General features: G+C 41.2%; 1 protein-coding gene across 1 annotated transcript in view; it reads right to left on the reverse strand.

The window, feature by feature from the left end:
- The window catches only part of slc25a21 (solute carrier family 25 member 21), a 119,125-nt gene that overhangs the window by 69,148 nt on the left and 27,462 nt on the right, over positions 1-22,515 (reverse strand). The window lies entirely within an intron of this gene.

A 22,515-nucleotide genomic window follows, 5' to 3' on the forward strand; every position in this document is an offset into this window, starting at 1 on the left:
GCATTAGTTGGAGTGATTTGCTTGCCTGATATAAGACAGAATTGTCAACTTGTTAAACTTTGTTTCTATCTTCCATCCAACACTGCCTCCAAACTGATTTCTTCTGGGGAGGGTATTCGATTTTTTCAAAGCCATCACTAGAGACCAATGTATCCACCTCTGTATAAAGGAATTTTAAAGGTCCCATATAGTTATACCCATCTTCAGGTTCATACTATTTTGGGTTTCTACTATAACATATTTACATGCTTTAATGTTTAAAAAACAAATTATTTTTACTCATACTGTCTGCCTGAATACACCTGTATTCACCCTCCGTCCGAAACACTCTGTTTTAGCGCCCGTCTCTCTAAGAACCTCTCCCAGAAAATCCCAGTCTTCTCTGATTGGTCAGCGTTTCTGTGTCTTCAAAATCTGCGCTCATGGCGCCTTTCCATCATTATTGCAACCACGGGAATGACTGTAACGGCTCTGTCTATCTTTAGCGATCATTTCTTTGGAATTGCATTGCCAGGCAACAACTGGAGCTTCCCGTTTTCTGTCCGCTGATGTCATTCACAAACACTGCAAAACCTTCCAACAGGAAATAGAGAGCAACCCATTTACAAAGGTTATGTTGTCAAGTCTTGAATGGTCTAAGTAGTTTAGTTGTAACAGCACAACTTCACAGAAGCTGTGATGGCTCATTTAAGGTAAAGTTTCTGGATACATACTGTGCGCATTTCTCTGTGGATTGAGCTTTCTGAAACTCTTGCAGTTTTTATGTAACACCTATAACTGGTATAAATTAAAAATAAAAAAAACTCATCTGGAAATCTTTTTACAATATAGGCCTTCTAAGTCAACACTGATGTCTTTGCTGTGCTAGGGCTGCACAATATGAAAAACAATCAAACAATACACACACCAAGCAGGACTTTTGCAGAGCTTCAGACTGACTACTTAGTCACATTTTGTGACCACAAAGCACCAGTGCGACTTGCAAATATTAGTAATATATGAACTGGAGAGCTGTTTGTTTGTTGCCCACTCACAGTGAATGAATCCTCATGGTTAAAGACGCTGCAGTAACTTTAACTGTATGCTAACGCTAACATCCAACTGTTGACTGGACGCTTCAAGTCTACAGCAAAAACACTGACACTTCCGGTCTGAGACAAGCCAGGTCCTTTTGAATAGAAGCACCATGGGTCCTGCTCTGACTTATTTAATTACAATAACATATAATACATTAAGTTAAAGGGCATTTAAAAATATCAAGATATACCTTGAATTGTGATAGGACCATAAAATATTGCGATATTACTTTAAAGCCATATCGTCCGGCCGTATGTGACAACTTCTTTTTCGCTCTCTGTGATCTGGATATTGCACTTGGTTATACTGCAATTTCAATATTTTTTCAATTCATCGTGCAGCCCAAAACCATGCCAACATACTGGTGTAGCCTGGGAAGCCTAGAGGGAAGTGCAGTGAAGTTAAAACAAATTACAATTTCAGTCTCTATAGCACCTTCTATATGGTCTATAGTGGTCACAATTTTATTATTAATCCTCACTGGTTGTGGCGCACAGCTTGACAAGGACGTTGACAATGTTGTTAGTCCCATCTGTGGTACTGACTGGCTAATCGTTAGTCTCCCCGTGGCACTCATTGGATCAATATTTTTTCAACTGAGAAACCACTATTTAATTTCACGATGTCAAACAAATCAGTCCACCAGGTGGAGTGGGCAGATTCAAAGTTGGATCCAGGCAAAAAATTTGCTTCATTCCAAGATATTGCCACTTTTTCAAGTAAATCTCAGGTGAAATTTCTCTACAAACAACTGAAACTACTCCTTAAAATCCTTCGTTTTACTCTCTTCATTGAAAATTATAAATGACATTTTAACGCTACCTTAAGATGCACATTTTTTTTTAGAGTGCACACGGAGGAAAAAGGTGGTTCTCTGAGAAAGCGTCTGGTTTTATGGGCTCATAAGGAAAAGTATTATCAAAGAGAGGAGTGAGGGGGACGGGGGAGACGAGAGGGAGACATTAAAGGAGCTGGAATGTTTTGTCCCAGCTCAGCCGGCCTCCAACACATTTAATAATGAGACAGGTAATAAAACACACTGGCACACGCACCCTCATACACACACACATATAACACATATCCCAGCAAATGGGAGGACGTGTTTTCATACGTTTTCTTTCAGCCTTTCCTGACATTAAAATAGATTGCCTATGTCATGTTCTAAACCATAATAAACAAAATTTTATAGCTCATTTGAAAATGGAGTATGTTAAAAAGCAATCAGTACATCGTTAAAAGTATCCATCTTGTGCAAAGCAAAGCTTTACTTGTGAATAATTTACTTCAGCTCGGTGAATAATGTCCCTCGGCGGCGCGATGGATGGCGTAAATATCACTACCTGTGTGAGAGAGGCTGTGTATGCTCTGATCTGAATTCTGTCCTTCTTCTCTCTCATCTCTGTGAGCCCGCCTCTATCCACAGCTTCAACAAGTGTTGGCTGGGCGACTCTTAAATCAATCATTTAAATATATGGATAAATCAGCGAGCCGTCTGGGTTTAAGCACACATGCCGTAGCTTAATTCACCCGAGCAAACGAGCACAGCAGCCATATTTCAGCCAACATGTGCACCACTGTTGTCTAAACAAGCGCTGCGAGGCAGGCCGCAGAGGAGGGTCCTGGCTGGAGGTCATGGAAAGCAGTTATAATGCGCACACAAACACATACACACACACACACACACAAATATATATACACACACGCAGGCCGTGAAGGGAGTGAAGGCCCTGGCTTGAGGTCATGGAAATCAGTTATAATGCCGCCTTTCACCAGGGAAAATGAGAGGAGCAGGGGATCACAGACAGAAGTTACTTTCCTGTGACACATGTGAGCACACACACTTGTACATGTACATGCACACACACATGCACTGTAGCCTTAAAAACACACAAAATAGGCAGGCAAACATATGACAGTCTGATATGCTCATACACACACAGTCACACTGACCTCTACGGTCCGCAGAGAGAAGAAAAATGGAAGCCCACTCTCTCACAGGCTGGGTGGGCTGGTCAGCTGGACTTAGCGGGGCAGTGCAACTGGGAATTCTGCTAAAACGCTTTACACACGCACGCAAATACACACTTTGGCTTCACTATTTTCACAATTTTATAGAAACTTGGTAATGGTTGTTCCACTTCCTAAAAGTGCTGATCAAAAAAAATATATATGAAAAACACAAAAATCTACTTTTTCAACGTAAAGTTAAAACTCTAAGCTGTGGGAGCAGGGCAAAAGTACAAAAAGAGGAAAAATAAGGACAGAGTGGATCTGTGGATCGTCCAGGTGGTCCCTACCCCTGGAGCCTGCATGGGCACTACACTGACTTGAAGGGCAAAACCTGAAACCCATGCAAATGTGATCACCAGAGCTGGCCTTGATTGGGACGGCCGCATATGATTAAATATAATTGCAAAGAACCTTTTCCAAATGCTTTGGTGGTTTTGAAAAAGTAGGAAGGAAGGATTTAAAAACAATTCCCAGCTCCTTCAGAGAAATCAGAGAGAAAGGAGGTGTGTGTGAGAAAAAAAGTGGACTTTGCAAGACAGTGAGACCGAAAGACAGAGATAAAAATGCGATTTCTTCGTTCTTTCACTTCTTTCAAATCAGGGCTGGTTTTTACATGCACACACTGAGCAGGGAGGCTTTGCTGGCAGATAAAGTACTCTGGGGTTCAGGGGCAGAGCCGTCACACTCGGATGATTGATGGCTCAGTCTGAATGCTTAAGTCAACAAAGCGTGAGCACGTCTCAGCAGCTCGGCCTAGGCCCTCCACTCAGCACCTATTTAAGGGTCAGGTGCTTCAGAACACACTCACTGTGCAACTGCTCCCATTATCTTATCAAAGCACGCACTGAGAAGTAAAAAAAATTAAGCAATCCCCCCTTTAGGTCTAAAGACTGTGACATACATGACATTATTGCAAAGTAGCACATTTGACCTCTTGATGACAATAATAGAATTTGGTAATTTTTAATTAGGATTAAAGGGTTATTCACATATTTTCAAGTCCATCTTAAACAATAGTCACATGCCCATATGTACACTGTTAGTTGCTTTATTTTTTCCTCTAAGCAGATTAGATTTCCCCTTAAATCACTTTAAATATAAATGATGAACAACAAAATTCTTATATGTGTGCACAAATGTATTCCAAATGTATTCAGCAGTCTGAGTCTTGAAAAATCAAGTGGATATTTTCCAAAATTGGTGTTTTTAGTGCAGTATAGCATGACATTTTCCCTGCATATACTATATGGGCATGCGAATATTGTATGGAGACAGATGCTCTTCAGCGAGTTAGGGGTTGATAAATCATAATGAAAAATACTTGAAAAATACAATAATAATAGTGCATTTCCTGAAATGTCAAACGATTCCTTTAACTTGTGAAAAATGTTTTAAATGGCGATGTCCTAACAGTCGCTGTGTTCGGCGTAGCATACTTTTTCAGTATGTACTGCTGCAATGAGTATGCATACAGTTGAGACATACTACTTTGTCATAACATTGCGTTGTGAAATTTGACCATCTTGCTGATTCAGCAATGCTATATCTGAAGGCAAGTTGGATTTAAACCTTGTCTTTCTAGTCTTTCTAAATGCCACTTGGAATTAAATTTATGACCAATTCTGAAATTTCCAAAAAGGAGGAAAAACGCATTGACCGAAATCAGTTATTTAGAAAGGGGCTTCTTTTGCCAAAATATCTACTGTAATACAAAACTTTTTTTTTTTGTCTTGTGGCAGAGGCGAGGGTAGAGCACAACTGGAAAATACCTGCTGTCGGTTTCGTGAGTTTTATTTGCGACTCTGTGTGCCTCATTCTGCATGCAGGATTACACTGCTTTGATTCCAGTGGTGACGCGTTTGAGCCTCATCTTCCTAACATTAAAGTAAGGCTTTTTTTTTTTAAATAATGTTACCAATTTTTGAGAATTTACAATGGATCATCAGAAAAAGATTTAAAAAAAAACCCTACTTCCTTACCATTTTTAAGAGTTTTGAAAGACTAATTTAATGCATTTTAATACCAGTTAAGGATGATGAATGAATTAAATGCCTTCTAAGACTTTTTAAGGATCCGTGGGAACCCTGTCATATATCTGCCGCAGCGTCAGCTGTCTGCGGCTCAGTCGATGTGACATGTCTTCCACTGTGCAGATGATTGTGGGTCAGAATAGCCAGAAACGCCTGCTTGCTTGCATTCTACAAAATGTGACCGGATGTAGACCTGGTATTTTTGGCAGACTGCATTTGACATACTATGTATATGGACATACTACTTTTTTCTAGCAAACTACAGTGTGGTAGTATGGGAAGACCGAGGCACAATACGTCTAAGTTGGGCTGCAACTAACAAATATTTTCAAATTACATTAATATACAGATCATTTTTTAATTGATTCATTCTTTTGCCAATAAAATGTTCAAAAATAGATGTCTTCAAATAAATTATAATTGCCAAAGCTTTAAAATCCTCAAAAGTAAATTCTAAAATTTTAGAAGGTAAAACTAAGAATATTTGACATTTGTACTGTGGCTTTAATGATTAACTAATTATTTAATGTGTTTGTTTTTTTTGGTTGATCATCCAATAAGATTTTCCGCCTAAGTTTGCTGTTACATCGCAGTTGTATTATTTCAGACTTTGACATTGACACTGACTCGAAACCACACTTTTATGACGTGGAACACTGCATGAGTGTGTGCATTGATTAGAGCGTGAGTATTTGGGAAATCTGTGCAAGCGCAGTGAGAAAACATTTTGTACGAATGTGCATGCATGATCCTATGAATGTGCATGTGTGTGTATATATATATATATATAAAACCCTTCATTGTGTGAGGAAGGATTTAGACGGTTCTGGGTCACTTGTTGCAGGGGGCAGGTGTCCACTCTGCTGATCTGTGGGCTGTTCCACTTCAACACCTTGTCACCAAACCCCCCAAAGCCTCCTCCAAACTTTCCGCCCACTTCCCACTCCATCATGTCATGAAAGAATCCAGGTGAGAAATATGCCTCTTTTCGCTATGAATTTACAGTACTTCAACTCCCACGTCTCACTAGGTTGTAATTAGAAATGTGGATTTCCTCATGGACATCTGGGGGAGATGAATGTGTTTACAGTTCACCAGGAGGGCTCCCATTGTTTTAAGGAAAACCTGGGTCTTGTTTTTGGCCATCTTATGACAACATTTTGCTCACCAGACACAATTTACAACAGAGTGCATTAAGCAAAGTAACAGGAGCGGACAGACCAACAGATGATAATTTGGTTTGGATAATATAGTTAAACTGGGGATTTGTTTACAACCTGTCTGAACATCTGACCACTTGTGATCTTCGCCCTAATGGACTCCTTCTTTAAAGTATGTTTAGGTTGAATCTGAGACCCCCCAGACATGAAGAAAAAGAGTAGATTTATGTGGAATAACGAGAGGAATGATTGTCAAAAATATATAAATAAGACCCACGCTATAAACTTAAATATGAACTATTGAGGGGATTGAACCTGTCTTTTTCCAACTGCATCCCAATCCTTCAACTACCAGGCCACCCTGTCAGAATCATAATGTGCCAAATATTTAAACGGTAAAAGTTATTGAACATTTTGGAGATGACGAAAAGAGTTCTGGAAAGTTGCTGATAAATGCCTCAAAGTTGCATTATGATCATTACCCCTCGAGTTTTCCACATGTCAAACCTACAAAAATCAAACACAGATGCACTACAAACACACTCATACATCTGAGTCTTCAGCGGGGTTTCGGTGCAGATTGGCGACATTGCCGAGGCAGCACTGAGAGTGTGTTTAAACAAAGTAAAATTCAATTGTGGAGATGTAGCTGGAGTTTGAAATTTGGTCCATGTGCTGTGCAAACATATGTTTAAAATGCTGCAGATATGTACATATACAATCTAGTGGGAATGCCTGTTTGCTACTTTTTTAACCCCCCAGAAAGAGAAAAGAAACAGAAAGAGAGACGGTGAAAGAAGCAGAAATAGAGGAGGTTAAGAGACAAATCCAGACAGAAAAGGTCCTGTGGTCTGAGTCATTTTCATCAGCGTGTTTGTCTTCCACTCTAAATGAATGGCAGATGCTACAAGGTGGGCTACTAACAACAGCAAGGCCGCTACAACAAATAGCACACACACACTCATCACCACACAGTTCAGATTTATCTGTGATAGAGTGCTGCTGCAATCTACGTCTGATTAGGAGCAGGCCATAGTCAGCTGCGAGGAGATAAGCTTTGAGGGGCGGAAGGACGAGGAAACTGAGACAGCTTTGACGTGCTGTAGGTCTTGGCTGGAGCGAAGCCCAATAAATCGCCTGGATTTCAGGCTCTGTCATGGTTCCACCCAGCCCTGTATGTACGCATGTGTGTGTGTGCATGTCTGGGCCTATTTGCAGATGTCTCCCCAATAGGCGTACAACTCTGACAGGACCTACACACCCCTGCATATGTGAGCGTACTGTATGTGTGCCCCAAAGTGTCTCTGTGTGTGTCTTCCTGTGGGGCCTGCAGCTGTGACAGGACCTACATCACAACACAAACATCAGGAAAATAGCTCAGAACACAATCACTGGATCACACAAGATCAGATTCAGTGACTCAGCAGGGGCCTGGGGAGCACTAACGAAACAATCACATGTAGACAAAACACACAGACGACGTGCACACACACACGCACGGCAGGAACCGCATTTAACCTTCACTCTGCAGGGGGAGTCTCATCTCTGATTTCCCCAATTTCCCCCCGTTGATTCGCTCCCTGTCGGAGCCAGATGAGGAGGAAGATGGCACAACAAAGGCTGGCGCTCTTGATCTTCCTTCTGGTCATCAGTGTCCACGTCGTCATCCCCGACCGATCCCCCCGCCTTTGCGCTCACCCACCCATTCACCCGCTGCCACCCCTCGCCCCCATGGGTTGGGTGCCTCCCAGCTGCAGCCTGGCTCGTCCTGATTGCGCCTGATTTGGGTTAAGTGATTATTACCCTGCTGCGGTTTGGGTAGGGACTCTCCCACAGGCTGGAAACAAGGAAGGAGGGAGACCTCTCCCTCCTGTGCGCACACACACACACACACACACACACACACACACACACACACACACACACACACACCCCTGTCTGTTTAGGTGTGTATCTAAGAGAGGACAGAAACAGAGAGACTGCCTGAAGGGAAAAGATGAGTGTAAACACACATGACAAGAAGACAGACATCAGAGAAACGTGTGTGTGAGCGAGAGAGTAAGAGAGAGAGAGAGAGAGAAAGGGGGAGAAAGAGAGTCTATCAAAATTTAGTACAAATTTCAACCAAATTTCCAGAATATTTGCACAAGAAAAAGTAAATGAATGTGCATTTCCATTCACTACTATTATAAAATTATCAGGAGTTGGGGCATTTTTTTTTTAAGTGATCTTATTGCATTGTGAATATGTTGTGTATGGTACTTCTATGTGTCTTTTATATCTTTTGTATGTATTGTCTTGCTCTTATCTGGACCGTTGAGTCTGTAATTAAGTTTATTATTATGTTTATTATCATTGACACTGAGACAGTTGGTGGTGCTAATTCTTATTTGATGCTATTAAACCATTTCAGAATGGAAAACATGCAGTTATGGTATATTTCATGTTTTATTTGAGGGACGCAGCATTCTCCTCTTTGCTCCACACAGTTTTGATATTTTCATCTGCTGCTATTTTCCTTCTCTTTAATGAAGAGGAAGCTTGAGTGACAAATAGGGTTGGGTAACAACCTTGGTATTTTTAAGGGTACTGACCAAATTACGTAAGTACTACAAAGTGCCGATTTACATTAATATGCCGTATATATTGGTGGCAAATTTTGGTTCCCAAGAGCATGTGTGGATGAGAACGCAGGGTTTACACAAGAGGCAGAAGTGCAGTGAAGAGCCCCAAAGTCTGCAAGCCAGCAAAGAAGTTCTGTGCTGTGTTCAACTTCAGACAGGAGGCGGATGCGCCTCAAAGTCAGCTTCTCAGGCCACTCTGTCAGCTTTTCAATAAGCCGAAACTATCACTGCTGCACAGATCTGCCGCGATAGTTTCAGCATCTGGTCTATTTTCCTTTCTATTGTATTTTAGTAATTGACAGTTTAAAAGTTGACACCATAAACATTCTAAATGGGTCCTTTTGTATTTCCTGTTGGAATGTTTTACAGTGTATGTAAATGCCATCAACTGACACAAACTAAACAGGGAACCAGTCGGTTGCCAATGCAATTCCAGTGAAACGGTCTATAGCCTAGTGACAGTGTTAGACAAGCAGACACAGAAATAACAATAAAAAAAAACGGAGGAGCAGAACTGCTTTTTAGTCTTCTCCATCACCCCTCAAAATGACATTTTTTGTTACTACAGAGAAATTAAATGTAAATGATAACGAGTGACGAATAATTTGTTTCATGCCAACTTGTTTTTTTTCAAGTATGTGTCCATTGAACTCTGTTGCACTCTAATTAAAGAAAAATAGATACAGCAACTTTTCCATCTCAGCCAAATGTAAACATTTTTTTGCAACATTTCTAGTTTTTTTATGCACATATTTTAAAACTGTTTAAAAGCAGGAAGATGAAAAAACACTTAGTGTGAGAAATAAAAAAAAACAAAAAAAATAGAGCCAGAGTTGTTGTCTGAGAGGGCAAATTCATCTTGGAACAGTGCTAGAAATCTGTTGCTTCACATAAAAATCATTGCAAATATACTAAAACTATATACTATTAAACATATTAACCAGAAAAGTTACAAATGTCTCGACAAACTATAGCTCCCGCCCCCCAACACACACACACACACAGACACACAGACACACACACACACACACACACACACACACTAAAGACTTCATATAGCAGAGTAACAGGGACGTTACAGGAGAAGCGTGGAGGGAGGGGAAAAAGTGAAAATGTTCCAAACACATATTTACGACCCGGAGTTAAACTGTCTCTCACTCTGTAATTCTCAGAGCTTTTTACTGCAGGCTGGGGGTGAACAAAGTGCACGTTCTGTTATTCTACCGTCCGTCTCGTCTTACATCCACCCATCAGATTTAGGGCTGAGGTTTCAGGGCCTCCGCTGCAGAGACTCAGGGCCTTCGCTGCATTAGGAACACCCTGAAAATTGGGTAGCGTTCAGGATGGGTTGCTATTCATATTCTCTTCCTTTCTGATTTGCTATTCCTGGAGAGACAGCACAGTTTCCATCGCCAAATTCCGTCTACGCTTTTGCTAAAATGTCATTTTCGGACAAATATTTGGTTGAATAATGAAACATTGTGACTGTTGGTTATTGTTCCCTCAAAGGGTGAAATGACCTTTCAGAAGTCAAAATGTTGAAGTACCCAAGGAAATCTATGAATATCATGAATACTTAAACTGAAATGTTTTTGTTTTCCAGGCCTGAAATAAAGCGAGCATACCGTATGGCTCATATTACACTTTGATATCGAATCACAATGAGCCAACAGGACAGTAGTTTTTATGCAACATTTTCAGGCAGCAGTAAGAATCTTTTCCTGTTTATCTGTGGTTTTTGTGCCGTGCCACTTGTAGAATCTCAAAACATTTCCCTATCTCCTTCTGCGAATCAGGAGCAGATTTCTTTGTCAATATACCCGTCCTATCAGATGTTCCTATCATTATGAATTCAAGGTGTCCTGAGTTCACATTGAAGATAATGAGTGAACAGCTGCAGTCCAGCTTTGGCTCCCTGAACGCAGCCTATTTCAGGCCGTACAGCTCCCAGCTAAGACACTCGGCCCAGCAGCACATGAAAAGAGAAACAGCAACGAGTTCAAAATGAATCCACACAGAACCTCAGAACGGCGGGGAGCCAAAAAACACACCATAATCTAAAACATACCAATTTAATCATGGTGGGAAAGATTCGACAAGGCATGCACACCTGCTCCACGGAGCATTTCCACACGGGAGGGATATTTCACAAGTCCAACTATGAATATTAATCATGTGGCTGCAGTGGACAGAATACAAAGTAACTGACAAAGCCAAAAATAGTTTCATCTATGGAAATATGTATGCATTACCGCAATGATCTTAAACACAGCTGAGTGGCATAACAGATGGTGTTATTACACTACAGATCTCTGGAAGAAACTGAATACAGAATGTTAGGCTTCACGCTACTATGTTACACTTCTGCTCCTTCACAGTAACATAAAGCACACGGCTCAACTTTTTTTTTTTTAAATCAATATTTCTTTTTGGTTAAACATTTTGAATGCAAACAAATTTTGACAGTTTAGGCCTGTACCAATCCAGAGAAACAAAAACTAAATTCAAAGTTTGAAAACACAAACAGTAGAGTGTAAATTTCAACACAAGTCAAACAAAATGAAGATGCACAACTCTTCAAAATACCATGTGCTATCCCCAAAACATATTAAACTACTTTGATGTTTTACCGCCAAATTTACACTTCTTGTAATGTATTTCCAAGATATACAAACTGCACAGGAGAAGAGTTGTGCAAATTATTTAATTTTTATGAAAAACAAAAACAAACTGTCATTTAGTATGTATGTGGTATTTTTTACACATTAATATGTATAGCTGCCGTGTTTTTACTGTCATGTCCTGATTTCACCACAAAGCAGTTCTTAAAGCTATTAAAAAAGACAGTATGTTGAAGATTATTTTGAAAATTTACTTTAAAAGTGTCTTCTTTCCTGCCTGTAGACAGGTGTGGTTAAAAAATATTTTAAATAAATCTGTATGGGAGAACAAAGTCAAAACTTTGGATGTAATTTTTCATTATTCATGTTAAATTATCTTTTACTTCCACAAATTATCTTTTACAATCCATAAACTGTGAGACTGCAGAACTATGTACTTGAACACCACAAGCCTGGGTAACAGTCAAATATCGCTTTTCTATTGTTTTTCTATTGTTTGGTCATATATTTTTGACCAAACACCTCAATATCAACATTGCAGCTGTTGTAGTGTTGACTATTGGTGCTTTCACAAAATATTTACAAAAAATATTAAAAAATATAATTTTTGATAAATAATCACCGGTGATGTGGATATAATGTCCAAGTGGGTAAAGGCAAATAATAGAGCAGCTAGAATAGACTGGTGTTTTTCGAAAAAGTGCATCACTTTATCGTAATGCAGCCTTTAAAAACAGGAAAAGACAACACTCTCATGATATTGTGATATCTAAAATATAAGCCATATTTAGTCCACCAGGATGCCTCTATCAGATAATTAGCCTATTCACATTAGCCTCATCCTCCTTCATCACTCCTACTTCAGCAGCTTAAACTTTCACATTCAAACAAACCTTCCTATCATCAGACCACAAAACTCAAAAAAATCACTTTTTACCTAGCATTAAATCTGTGGCATTTGCACTGACATTGTTCCTCATTACATAGAAATATTTTCAAACATAGCAGCTAAAAAGTATGAGAAGATTAGCCTCACTGATACTTTAAGTGCAGTAGTGTAATGGAACAACATACCATAAGACGGTAATGAGTGGGATGGGGATGCATGAGATGACTCTCAGCCCTGTGGAGCCCGGGCACAGATCCTGAGGCCCAATTACACACACCAAAAACATGGTGTGAAGTTTTTTGGGAAGCAAATTGGTCTGCTTTTAATTATGTAGAGAAGCAGTTGGACATTAAGGCTGGAATGCAGGGTGTGAAGAGATTCTTCAGCAGCAACTAATCTCAGATGTTTACCACGCATGAGCTGTTTTAAAAGTTGAAAATGGTGCACCAAAGTGGAAAACATAACACTGAACATTATGGTTTTTTGGGGGAGATTAAGATGGATTATTATGTATTATATTTGACACTGATCGCAGGGCATATGGCTGTTATACACATACATATAGCCACTGTTCTGAAATACACTCTCTTTTTACGTGTGTTACTGTACCATCATCAGACAGCAGGACCAAAATCATGACAGGCTGCAGATGTACAGTATAAAAATATATATATTTATGTAGATGTTTAACTTGGATCATCTATATGGAAAGAAGTGTGTGCATTGCTAGATTAGTGTGTGTTTTTATGACTCACCCCACCGCTCTGGTGTATCTACAGAGACCTGTGACAGCATGAAATTAGGGTGAATTTACACCAGTGCATCGTGAATATACAGTAGTGTATTCTCTAGCAAAGCAAACTACGAGACCCAGCCACTGGGGAAATCGCACAACACGGCACGCTGTTGTCCAAACAAGGGCAGAGGAGAGAGAAAACATCAACTGAGAAGGGGGGAACCCAGACCACCAGGGTTATCCCCCCCTCCATATTTACTTAAACTTTCACGGTTTGGCTCTGGTCCTACAGGGCCATCTTTCACCCCACGTTTTCCCCTCCTTCACACCCAAAAACAGCAGGCAGCGCGAGAGGTTTCCTGTCACAGCTGTCTGACTAACATGTACATCCTAATCAGGCCAGCACATGCATGTGTGTACACACACACACACACACAAACATACACACACACACACAAACATACACACACACACAAGAATGGAGTTGAATAACCTGCCTTGGTCAGTCTGACCTGTTGGTAAGGTCAAGCAAATGGGAATGTTCACCTTCGAGGGCGTCATACACTGAAGCAGCTTGACCATCGCACCTTAGTGGATCTAAAAGGTCTGATGTTTGAAGTGGAGCTTACTAGCTTATGCTTATGTCAAGTTACTGTTGCCATGGAAACAAAACCCACGCACGGCATGCTAAGATAAGAGCGCTCTATGATGACGTGCTGGGATTAAGCGCTCCCCAGCGACCTGCCAAAGATTTTCCACCAAATAAAAACGCTTGATGGACACAAAAGCCTTGCTTTGTTGTCGGTCCATTTGTCTGTTGTTTACATCGCTAACAAGTTTTTTTAAATGGTGGTTGACAGTGCTGCAGTGGATGTGTTTTACCAATTAATGTACACTTTAAGACATCTGGACCATCCACCATAGACTTTGAATTCATGGTTCCTCATGTGCTGGAAGAGAGCCTTCTCTGACACAGAAGCTAAAAAAGTCACTTAATGAAGCATTCTGCAAACGACGATCGCTCCTGGTCGTGCTTTGCAAACACAACAAAGGGCGGATATTACTGGTTAAAAATGTCTATTAATAACCACTTCATGCCTGCCTCTATGATGGAGTGTTGCTATTCTGACAGTTATAAACACTTTGTCCCTTAGATGTGGTTGAAGGACAATTCATAAAAAAATAGTTTATTTCCTGCGTAACTGCCTTTATCTTAAAATAAGCAAATAAAAGCACATTTTAATCAGGTTTTAAAGAAGACAATGGCAAAAAGCCTTTTGCATCTATATGCACAAGAAAAGGGCTTTTGGAGGGCAGGAAGATGGACAGCCTACCTGTCTAACTGGTGAGGCAGTTTACTGCTGGGGGAGGAATGCTGCGTGCTCCCCCCTTCCCAGGGGACCTGAGACAGAAACGTTTGATTGTTGTTGTACAGTCCCCTGAGATTCCCCTCGCTTCCTATCACAGCACCAAAACCACTAAAATCAGTAAAATGTTTTCATGGCATCACGTCAGAAACCAGCAGTCTGTGTGTTTTCTTGTGGTGTGTGGAGGTGCTTTACAGTCTCAAGTAAGACCTCCTTGTCCGAGTGTGTGTCTACGTGTGCACATCTTCGCTCTTCTGAACGATGCAGACTTCCCACAGAGGTCTTGTGCTTTGACAGGGAAGGTGAACGGGGGGGGGAGTTTTTTTTCCAAGCTGTGGAAAATGGAGGCGAGTTTTATGACCCATGTTCCCTGTCCTCCTGTAAAAATCACACCAGTCGTTTTCCAGCGTTGCAGCATCATCGGCTGTGCAGCCAATGAAAACAATGGAGCGTGTGGAGAAGAAACAAGGCAAACAAAGAGGACAAAAAAGCCTCTTGGAAGGAAATACCTGCAGGTCTACTTTATACATATACATCATCCTTTTCCCTTCCCATCAGACGCTGAAGGTAGACCCCTTACCTACTCACACACATGTAGAAATCTTTAAGACTCGCAGCCCTCCATAAGTTCTCATGGGTTTTCAGTGGCAATCCAAACTGGCAATCTTCCAAAGCTCTCTGCAGGCACTTTGTTTTGCGGAGGGGGGTCTTTTGGGTCAAACCCAACAAAGATGCATCACTGCATGAGCCCACCACGTGTGGGTGGATAACTGGGCACAGTTTTGTAATTCCATATTACTGAAGGAAAGCTGCCAGGCTACTCTGCCTGCGCCCTAATTGTGATTGTCAAACTCTCTATTGAATTATGCGACGAGAGGGGGAATGCATGTCTCTACTAAGCCTTGAAGATGAGAGAGCAGGAAATGCCAAAGTGGCTGTCCTGTGAGGTCCTGTCTGTAGAGGTCGGATGAAGACATGCATTGTGTGTATGATTCATGTGCCACATTGTGTTAGCGTACAACAAGGGCTGAGACGAGGCAGATTGGCTTGGAACGCTAGAGGAGAGGGACAAGGCATTTGTACTCTCCTATGCTGGTAATACATGGTAACAAGGGTGATTTGCACAGCCAAATCAAAACCAAGTGATGGTGACATTGAAGTCCGATGCATGTTAAAATGATGAAGCTCCTCGGTGTGTTTCCCATCGAAGCCCACTGCAAGCCATTTGCTTCTCAGGAGACTCAGTCACTCGAGGTAACATGACGAGTTAGTTAACCTGTGAGAGCGTGCTTGAACCCTAATGCGCTGCAGATGTCGCCATCTTAGAAGTCACACGTTTTATGGAAAACTCGCCGCGCTGCTGCTGCGTTGCTTCTCTGTCCCCTTAAAGGAAATGTTTACAGAATGAGAATTGCATCTATTTATCTGGGGGATGTAAAGAATGAAGCTGCAAACACTTTGATCAAGACACACACGTTTTGCGTTAAGACGACATGGCTGTTTGGTTATTTAAGCGCATTTAAAGGGATATTTCACCAATTTTCAACCAGCTTTGTACAGGGTTGGGTATCACTTGGGATTTTTGCAATGCCAGTGCCAAAATGATACTTTTAAAACATTAATGGTGCCTTAAGGCTGCCTGAACCAACACTTTTTTTTCTTTCCAAAATAAAGCACTAATTACATTGTTGCACAATTACAACAGCAAATTTAAACTTGGAATTTAATGTATTACCTCTTTAAAGAACACATATATAAATATGGATTAATACAAAACATATCACCGAATTACACTACAGTCACATCGCCACCGCTACAAGGCTGTAAAGCTGTGTTTAGCACAGTTCAGTGTGATGATGTCCCGTAGTTTCATGTAGCCATTTGTTAGCAGCCGGCTTTTTTAAGACACATCAAAGCAAGCAAAACAAAAAGTGAAAGTCTCTTAAGCTTGTGTTAAGACCTTATATGATGCATCTGATCAAAAACCCTTTAAAAAAACCCACTGACTTTGAGACGAGGGATCCGGAGGTGCTGAAATGCTCACAGATTTCCGGGTTTTAGGACTCATTCCTGGTTCTCTGTATCGGTGAAATACTTCTTTAAGAAAGAACAGGCCACTAAAGCTGCACTAATGCAGGATAGGTGCAAGATGGATGCATGATAGGGGACTTCTGTTACGGCTTCCAATGGACATGCCTGCCAGGCAGCCACATTACTCATGTAGTTGGAAGGTCTATTATAAAATTGGCTATGCATTACAGGGGCCTAATGTGGGCTCATGGCAGTCCTGTACACTGCCTGCGGTGAGGCTATCTAACACAGTCAGTGGGATTTATCTGCTGTTATGATCAGACCCACAGCAGACCTGCCTAAACACAGCTTATCTGTCCCCTGCATCCCAGATCGCATCCAGCCCACGGGAAAGCTTTGAAAGAACGCTCAAGATGTGCGAACAAGTCCCAATCAGATGATTCAACCAGAAATCACAAGAAAAAGCAAAATCTAGGTCTGACAAGCACCTCTAATTCTTTATTTCTTCATCAAACACCCCCCCTCAAGGCTCCTCCTCACCCTCCACCCCTCGCTCAGACCCCCTCCCCTCCCCTCCCTCGCTGGCTCCATTGCTCCAGGAGATCCTATCATTTCTCCCGCAGACTAGATTTCTTGGGTGACTTCAAAGCTTGTTCACTAAGTGTTTAGAAGAATGCAATGGAAACAGGAAAATAATGTTCTGATTTCTGTAAACTTTATAACATCTGCTTTTGCTTAGTGCTGGTGCAGTGTGAAGCAGGGGCTCCATACTGTGTTCAGTGTGGGACATTTTTTTCCCACAGTTTAAACGGCATCTTGCACACTGTGCACGATGGGAAGCATAAAACAAAAATCTTGCTTTAAAGAATGTATTCTTAATGGTAGCAAAAATGGCATTAATGAAGCTTTGGTAAGAGCAAGAGCTTGTTTTAATGGCAGGCGGTTTCATTTGTTCCCACTTTCAGTCATGTCACAGACCATTTGAAAAGCAGGTGAGGATGAATCCCACAAGAAAGGTAATAGTTTAACCCTCTAAGACCTAATTTCCATCACTGTTTGTATAACCTTCATCTTCTGAGAATTCAGAGGATGCAATGAGTATATTTCCACTGAGAGGGAAAGGAACCAGGCGAGGCTTTGCTTGTGTCCCAAAAGGCCTGTGAGTAATGTTGCTGGCACCGTGCAAGCATACACACAGACTAACGCTACCTCCTTGTGTATACACAAGATGACAAGCCGTTTTTAGGGCCAGGCCAGATAACTCCATCACAATCTCCCCATGCTAACAGGGCAGCATGACAAGAGCGCCGTGTATACACACACAGCATCCGACTGGCAGCCCCGGGGCTCCTGTCTCCTTTCCCCTAACTCAATCATGCTCGGGTTTCACTCTCGCCCATCCGAGGCTAACTCGCTTCCTCTCTCTATCCCCTCACACTACCCCCCATCCTTAAAATCCTTAACCCACATCCCACCCATACAGTATCAGCTCCGAGTCCAATATACATGCATGTTGGAAAAAGGCAAGGCTTATAGGAAATGCTTTTTCAGATAGTTCATGTGAGAAATAGCCAAATTTTTAAAATATAATTTAAATTATCTTAGGGATAGGGACGAGCCTATGTAGCTTTCAATACAGTGATACTCATCTTACAGACCCCAGGCCAAACCTGGCCTCCGAAAGGCTGCTGGGTGGCCTTCCTAACTATTTTCCAGTAAAAATAAAGTGATTCACACTGGGAACTGTTTTTGTACTTTTAGTATACATAAGGCGGAAGAGTGAACAAAACAGCATTAAAGTAGAGGTTGTTTATCAATAAAAATGACAGTGGAGGATCCCCAAAACCCCCTGACCTAATGTTCTCAAATCCTAGAAACACCCTGAAATCCTAGAAACCTCCTAAAAACCTTGAGACGTCCTAAATTCCCAGAAATGTCCTAAAAACGTAGAAATGTTCTAAAATCCTAGAAACATCCTTCAATCCTTGAAACCTCTGAAAATCCAAGAAACGTCCCAAAATCCTAAAAATGTCCTAAAATCCTAGAAACATCCTCAAATCAGAGTAATGTCCTGAAATCTTAGATACATCACTAAATCCTAGAAATGTCCAGAAATCCTAGTAACATGTATGGGGCTGCTGTGTCTGGCATCTGGCCTTCTTTCATTTTGCAAAAATGGCCCCAAAGAAAAAGCAAGTTGCATTTCTTCTCACTGTAGAAAATGAAAGCAGAAGCAGAGGAGAGAAACTTTTGGCAGGATTAAGTCCAAGGCCAATGAGGACAGACAAGTGGCCTCAGAGACAGCAGCTCTAAACACTGATTTCTCCATGAACACGGTTAAAAAGGAAAAATCCTCCCTAAATCACTGTGACACTGCTAAAGAAAAATAAGCATTGGCAATACACCTTGCACTTCTCCATTTCATTGTTTGGTTGTATATTTTCCATATTCCAGTGAAAGTGCCAAAATACCAAATACATTAAGTCACGTCGAGCTATTTCCAGTGCAGCTACAAAAGACATTTGCCAAGTCTGCAAGGAAACGGCTCCACTATTTAAAACATCACATGTCAGATTTTGGTGTTGGTTCCTCACAATTAAAAAGCCGGAGCATCTTCCTGGAGGCCTCATTTTGCTTGGATATATAACAATCTAACAGGGAGGATGGGAATAACCATATCCATGCTGACAGCAGCCTCAATAAACCACAATGCATTGCAGCCAAAAGAGACACAGACTTGTCTTCGTAACAGGCCAGGAAAACACAGACTCCCTGAGCTGACAGTTTTGGCATCCAGACACACAGAAGTCTTTCTCTCAGTCAACAGTACTTTCTAAAGCTGTCCCGAATATCAATTTTTGGGCATCGAAGCTATACGGAGAAATATTCGTGATTAATCAAAGCTTCGGCGCACTTGCGTTCTTTGCAAGATTGCTAAGCTGTCACTTAGAGCTTTCAGCTGATCTTGCCGAGCTGGTTGTAAATTTGTGATATGCCATTTTCATTTGGCATATCTGGCACTTAACTTTTTGGAGTCATCTTTGCTAATTTTAAGACTCTTCCAGATGCTTCACTTTGTTGACATCTTACTAGCGTGTCACGTGTGGTCAAACTGTCCAAGTTTTAGTAGCAGAGTTCCCACATCTAGCTTGGCATCCAGCTTGCAACCATCTAAAGTTCTCCCTGCTAGAATTCCTTCAGTTTTCAGTTTTCCTCTCCAAAACAAACAAACCAGGCGATTAAAACAACTATAAACACTGAATAAGGCAGTTTCACGTTACCAATTTGAGAATCTCCAAAGTGGTTTGGCATCTCAGGGATGGGATGCTCACCCACAATATGCTCACTCACTTTTCTTTTGTAAGTTAATTTGTGCTCATCTTATTCTGATCCAGACGTTCATGAGGTTTTTACTGTTGGACAAATTATCTGTCGATGTCACTTTCTTTGTGTCTTCCTTTCGCCGAATTTAGAGCCAGTGTTTGGTTTGACCTTTGTGGGCTACTGTAGAAACATTGCATAGAAGCTCATTCGAAGGTACAAATCTTATTTTCATGTGATTATTCACTAAAGAAAACACTTAATTCATGTTCCATTTGTCAATATATTCCCCTAAATCTTACACACTGGACCTTTAAATTTTACGGTATACTTCAATAATCCTTTGCGTCCAGACCACACCACTTTACTCAGAGGTTAACTCAAGCTGAACTAGGCCACAAGTGGGGGGGACCAAATTCTGTCAGGCCTGTGTGAGGTTGAACATGTGCTGGGTCCACCCTGCTCGACCCTGCTCTGTTCTCTGTTAGCTGAGACTTCACACGTTCACTTGTAGTACTGTGACAATGCCATTTTGTTTACGGCATTGTTGTACTGCACGTGTTGAAGGGTTAATGACTTGCAGATGCAGTGTCAGGTTTGTTTCTGGGATGAGGAACTAACAGGGTGAGGGTGTTAAACACAGGACATGTTTGGAGGGTCAAGTATGTTGTGTTGTCAGACTCGGTGCAACATGCCAGGCACTGAGTACGAGGTCCAATGTGGGATATACACACGTGTTCACTTGGCTCTGAATCTCAGTCACCTGCATGTATAACTGTGTAAGTTTCATACAGCATGTGCACTGGTCAAGGCGAGCACCAGAGCATAGCTGGCAGGCTTTACAGGCATACCTGCTTCTTAAACTAATTTCCTAACCTACTTTTTCTCTTTTTCAAAATATTCCTGCAGCAGGAAAAACAGCAAATGAGGAAAAATAAACTCGGGGAGGAGAGGCAAAAACAAATTACCATGAGCGACACACTAACACTGCATTTCCACGGCGTGGTACGGCACGGCTTTACTCGCTCTACTCACTCTTTTTTGGTTTTCAATTGGTAAAAGTTGTAAATAGTGTTTAGTACTATTTTTGGTACCATTTTGGTTGAGGTTCCAAGCTAAGCCAATACTACAAGTTGGCATTAAAACACTGTAGACCGTGCCTGGTGGCTCTGTGGATAGAGTGGCACCCCATATACAGAGATTATATCCTCACTGCAGCGGCTGCGGGTTCGATTTCGGCCTTGGACCTTTGCTGCATTTTGCTCCTTCTCTCTCTCTCCCCCCCTTCACGCTCATACTGCCCTGTCCATTGAAGACAATAAAAGCCCAAAAAATAATCTAAAAAAACCAAAAAAAACACTGCATACAACTGAGTGTTCAGAGACAATCGTCACTAACGGGACACAGGACATTCTGCACAAACCCACATTTTTTTTTAAAAGCAAAGGTACTGTCAACACTGACAGCAATTTATTTATGCGATTGGCCCACATTTTTATAAGATGGCAGCATGAAAAACTGTGCCGTAGAACTGACAAAGTGTGTTCCTCTGTTTGAAACTGTTTCAAACTAGAGACAAGAACCTGGTGACAAAAGTGAGTCGTGTCGAGCTGAATCATGCAGTGGAAATGAGGTATAAGTATTGACCTAAGTACCACAGGTGATTTGGGATTGCTTGTTGTGTATGACTTGATTTTGAGTTAGAATTGAATTATAATTATGGTAGCACTCCACCAATTTTAAACCCGGAGTTCAGTTTACTCGTCATGAAGAGTACCACTCCCCCTGAGAAAACTGTATAAAGTTGACTGTGGCTTTGGAGGGGGAGCTTAAAGTCAGACAAAATTACCCTGATAATGTCAGAGACTATTAAAACTACAAGCTTACAGACAAACTGGGGGTCTGGAATTTAAAAAAGAGGACATTTACTAGACAGAGACGGCTGAATGCCACATTCATGTCATATCGGAGTTACTGTAATTATAAGTTTCTGACTTGTAAGTAGTGTCCACGTCAAAATCCGATTTGTAATTGCAACTGGGAATCAAAATTTTTCTGAAAGCTCCAATATATCCGACAACTATGGATGCCTTACATCAGACAAATACCAGTGTCATATCATACCATTCCAATACGTAATTTAACCCCCCAATTTATTTTTGTTTTACACCTAATCTACAATCCTCTTTCAACCAATTCAGAGATCTTACAACCAGTTTATCAATATGATAGTTAGAGGTGAGGGATACAAAGATGATGCTGGATGCAACGCTGCTTTTTTTTTTTTTAAACTAAGGGTGTATAAAATGACTATGTCGCGAACATCAAGTATTGTGATGTCACTTTTAAAGCCACCAGCAAGAGACTGGCTTTGGTGTTTTCGATCTTACTGCCTCTCACTGACACAAAAAGGAAAAAAAGAGACTGACAAACATGATATGGCACACGCATTCCCCATCCATCCAGATCACTCTCCTGAATACAGTGTGAGTGGGTGAGGTGTGTTTTTGTATCTGAAAGGCTCCAGACCGTAACCATTTGTTGCATTTGTGACCATGGAGCACCACTGCAACTTGCAAATAGTATCTATGAACTGGAGAACGTTAGTTTTCCCACAAGGAATAAAGCCTCAAGTTTATTGGCACCGTT

Source organism: Plectropomus leopardus, chromosome 14, assembly GCF_026936395.1.
Source record: "Plectropomus leopardus strain MGB_pleo_1.0 chromosome 14, ASM2693639v1, whole genome shotgun sequence".
Taxonomy (NCBI): domain Eukaryota; kingdom Metazoa; phylum Chordata; class Actinopteri; order Perciformes; family Serranidae; genus Plectropomus; species Plectropomus leopardus.